General features: G+C 40.4%; 1 non-coding gene across 1 annotated transcript; it reads left to right on the forward strand.

The window, feature by feature from the left end:
• The first annotated feature begins 1,285 nt into the window (after positions 1-1,285).
• Positions 1,286-1,392, forward strand: LOC112998216 (small nucleolar RNA R71). Its single transcript, XR_003263255.1, has one exon. It is a non-coding gene; the product is annotated as a small nucleolar RNA R71 (small nucleolar RNA).
• The last annotated feature ends 3,576 nt before the right edge of the window (positions 1,393-4,968 follow it).

Consider the following 4,968-nt stretch of genomic DNA (forward strand, 5'->3'; position numbering starts at 1 on the left):
TTTACCTATCAATGCTGATACATTTCTGCCCATGCTAATCCTTCCATTGCCTTTGAGCTTCCTTTTGTGGGTGCACAACTCCTTTAGAAACTTGGCATATCTTTGAATTTTCTTAAGGGCATCTAGTAGAGGTATGTTCACCTCTACTTTCCTGAAGGTCTCCAAGATCTCCTTATCCACTTCTTCCATCTTTTTGTTTGGAATAGCTGTAGGTGGAAATGGAAGAGAGATAGGAGGCTGCTGCAAGTTAGAACTACTGGAAGAAGGTCCACCTGCATGAAAATTTATGTTAGCTCCCTCATGATCAGGCAGCTTTCTCTTTTGTGCAACTATCTCATCCTCTTTTTCAGGTGTAGAATGAAGCTTGACAGGTTCATGTGCAGGTGCTATTACTGGTGGAAGCACTTCAATTTGCTTACCAGACCTCAAGGTGATGGCACTCACATTTTTCGGATTCTGCACAGTTTATGAAGGCAATTTGTCAGAATTTTGGGACTGAGCTTGGTTCAGCTGAGTAGCCATCTGCCCCATCTGATTTGTCATATTCTGAAGGGAGGCTCTTGTTTCTTGCTGAAATTGCATATTCTGGATGGTCATTTACCTCACTAACTCCTCTAAGGAAGGTTGAGAAGGGGCCTCAGTTGCTTGTTGTCTTTGTTGTTGTTACTGCTGCAGCATTGGAGGAGGAACATATGGCCTGCTTTGACCAGCAGCATTCTGGAAAGGAGGGACAGACTGTTGCTATTGTGGAGGGCTTGCCCATCTCAAATTTGGATGATTCTTCCAACCTGGATTGTATCTATTGCTTGAAAGATCATAATTATTTTGTTGTTGTTGGTTTTGCTGCTGGGGAGGTCTATTATAAATGTTTGCAGCAATAGCTTCAGGTTGCTCATTGACTCCAAATTGCTGCAAAGAAGGATAGAGATTTGTATGGTGATCTGTAGAAGAACATAGACCACAGACTCTTGCAATAGGTGCAGATGCAGATTTTTTATTCATGGCAAGCTGAGTTACTAGGTTGACCAAGGCATCAAGTTTTCCCTCAAGCTTTTTATTTTCAGCAGATGAAGATGAATCCATGGCCACTTCATGGACTCCTCTAAGGATAATAGCATCATTTCTTGCACTGAATTGTTGGGAGTTGGAAGCCATCTTCTCAATCAAATTCCTAGCCTCAACAGGAGTCATATCGCCAAGAGCTCTACCACTGGCAACATCAATCATACTCCTCTCCATGTTGCTAAGTCCCTCATAAAAATATTGCAGAAGGAGTTGCTCAGAAATCTGGTGGTGAGGACAGCTTGCACACAATTTTTTGAATCTTTCCCAGTACTCATACAAGCTCTCTCCACTAAGTTGCCTGATGCCTGAAATGTCTTTTCTGATGGTAGTGGTCCTAGATGCTGGGAGGTATTTCTCCAAGAACACCCTCTTATGGTCATCCTAGCTGGTGATGGACCTGGGAGCATGGTAGTACAACCAATCTTTCGCAACTCCCTCCCGAGAATGAGGAAAAACTTTTAGAAAGATATGATCTTCCAGGACATCAGCGGGTTTCATGGTGGAACAGACAATATGGAACTCCTTAAGATGCTTATAAGGATCTTCACCTGCAAGAGCATGAAACGTGGGCAACAAATGTATTAGTCCAATCTTGAGAACATATGGAACATCCTCATCAGGATATTGAATGCACAAGCTTTCATAAGTGAAATCAGGTGCAACCATCTCCCTAAGAGTCCTCTCCCGAGGTGGAGGTTGATCCATGTTCTCAGTATGAAAATTAGTAGTCGAATGCTCAAAATCAGAATGTTCAGAATCACCAGCAACAGAATACTCAAAATGCTCAAAATGCACAAAATGATCAGGATGCACACTATGCCTAAGTAATCTATGAAAGGTTCTATCTATTTCAGGATCAAAGGGTTGTAAATCACCTAGATTGCCCCTAGTCATGCACTATATGCAGCAAATCATGTGTTTCTCAAACAAGCACCAGGGGAGGGTCAAAACTACAACTATAGTTAAACAATATCCAAATGAGCTGAAATTTTGTGAGCAACACCCTAAAATCATGAAAAGGTAGCACAAAAATTTTCAGACAAAAATTCAAAGTCTAAGTATGAAAAATGCCTAAGGAAATTTTAGAAAAATAAGACAATAATACTTGAAAAATAAAAAAAAAACTTAGTAAACATCTAATATTTCGAGTTTGGGAAGCCCTAACCGGCTAAAGTGGGTTGTCACAGTATGGGAAATTTTTTTCTACCCCAAATGCATATATAATAATAGTCATTTTGATACCTAAAGCAAAAGTTATGGCCATTTTAAGTTTTGCTAAAAACAAGTTCCCAAATTCTTTGTCTCTCTCAAATACAGCCACACCAAGTGCTTCTGATATTTTTCACACAAAATATGGATCAAAAGAAACTACCACACAAAAAATCAGCCAAAATACCAATTCTAACTATCAAAACAAAAATCACCAATTAAATTGCAAAATCAGGTGCTAGTTCTTAGTTGCTAATCACTGTTCACAGCATTTCACAAAACTGAAACAGGGAAGCGCTAAATAGGGGATGCGACTGAAATGCAAAACAAAACACTACACAAAACAAAACAACACACACTCACACACTAAACAACAGAGCTACACTAAAAACAGCTAAACACCATTATGAACCTTTGGACCACTACTCCCCGGCAATGGCGCCAAATTTGATTGAGGTTGTACCCGAATCAAATAAACATTAAAAATGCAGTATCTAGGAAGTGATCCTAGGTCGTCTCTCAATGAGTAATGATCAACCAATCGTTCATAACATATGCTAATCAAACAGTAACGAAGTGGGGGGGGGGGGGGAGGTTTGTTTGTTTTTTGTAATTTAAACAACAAGCAAACTTGAGTAAGGAAATAACAGAATTAAAACATGTTGTTTCCCCTTGATTCAAAAGCAAGTCTCTTATCCTAGGTTACAAGAATTAATCCCTAATCAGTTCAACCACTTAATCCAACCCGAAATTAATCAACTATGCGGAAATTAACATAAGGCTATCATTATGTGATTAAGCAACACATACACCAATTAATCCCTCTCACATGTCCATTAAGCATGAACGAAACTAATCATTAAGCATGAACGTAAATTAAGCATAGAGACAATTAATCAAGCATTAAGCATGCATGGATTAATAGCAACAAATACAGAGCAATTGGTGAAGGGGAAAAACTGATTAGAATTCAATAGTAATAACAAAACCTCAAGGAGAGTTGTGCTTGATCCTCAAGAGAAAACAACACTGGAGACTCAGCCTTCCATTAATCAGCAGAAACGAAAATGAATTCAAAGGCAGAAGCAGAAAATGAAATTGCAATTTCAAGTAGAAAATGAAATTTTATTGCTACGTGAACAGTAACTGAAAATGCAAAACCCTAAAAGTCTCCTATGTCAACAGTCTGCCCTCTACTAAAACCCTAGTGCTATTATATATGTCCTCAGCCCCAAAGCTTACAAATTTGTTTTAAGTCCAAGCCCTAAAACGAAATAAAATAAAACTGGACGAAATAAAATAAAATTGGAGGAAATAAAATTGTCTACTCTCTTCAAGTCCAAGCCGGTTCAGCGCAATTCCGGATCCAAGCCCAATTGCTTATAATTCTCCTGAAATTAAATTAAAAACACAAAATTAGTCAAGTAGGCTCAAATGATAAAACTGGATAATTAATTTGACAATTAAGGCTAATCAGTAATTAAAATGGTGACAAAAAGGGTTAAGAAATACGAGAAAATAATGACACATCACTCCCCCTTGCTACCATCAAGGTGAATCATACCAGCTTCGCGTAGTGCTTCCAAGATGAACCTTCTAGAGGTTAACACGTTTCCTATTTGCTTTTGTCCCTAAGGCTCCCACTCTTCCACTGCATTAACCATCGAGCCTCCATGACTGGTGAGTGGATTAGTCCTTACATTTGGACTGTCCCCTTGAAACGTCAGCCATCCCGTGTCAATCAAGCTCTGCACCTTGTGCTTAAAGACCATGCACTGCTCTATAGAATGCCCCAGAGCACCACCGTGATAGGCACAGGTTGCATTGTGATTGTACCATCGGGGGAAGGGAGATAGATAGACCTTCCCGGGGTTCACCATGGCCATCTGGTTGCTAATCAAATATGGTAGTAGCTCAGCATAGGGCATTGGTACTGGGGTGAAATCCGAGGGCTTTCATTCCAAGAAATTCCTCCTCGGGCTTGGGTTTGTGTTGAGATTGGTGTTTTCAATGGGTTAAGACTCTGTGGGAAGAAAATTTTGTGGGGGAGGCCTTTGTGGTTGAGTAGGCACCCTTTGTTGGATGGGTGTTGGATTAAGAGGAGTTCCAAAGTTGGCTAAATAATTTGGTTGATGCGGGGAATACTGGTAGGTGGGGTTGTGAGGGGTTTGTTGGGATTTGGGCCATGTGGGAGCTGACGTTACAGCATGGGTGTCTCCCTCCTTCTTGGCTAAGCCCATCCTGGACCTCCTATTGCTAGTACTTGCTTAAGCGGCATAATCGAACTTCCATCTTCTCAGGTCTACTTCAATTCTCTTGCCCGCAAACACCAAATCTACAAAACTAGAAGACATATAACCTACCATTTTCTCGTAGTACAACATTGGTAGTGAGTCTACTAGCACGGTTATCATCTCCCTCTCCATCATGGGAAGTGCTACTTGGGCTGCCAAATCCCTCCACCTTTGGGCATACTCCTTGAAAGACTCATGTTCCTTTTTGCACATATTCTACAATTGCAATCTATCGGTAGCCATGTTCGTGTTATATTTGTACTGCTTGATGAAAGCAGCCATCAAATCCTTCCAAGAATGGATTCGGGAAGTTTCCAACTTAGTATACCACGTGATTGTCGCCCTGACCAAACTCTCTTGAAAAAAGTGTGTCAAGAGTTTCTCATTTCTGGAGTATGCC

Source organism: Glycine max, chromosome 10, assembly GCF_000004515.6.
Source record: "Glycine max cultivar Williams 82 chromosome 10, Glycine_max_v4.0, whole genome shotgun sequence".
NCBI lineage: Eukaryota > Viridiplantae > Streptophyta > Magnoliopsida > Fabales > Fabaceae > Glycine > Glycine max.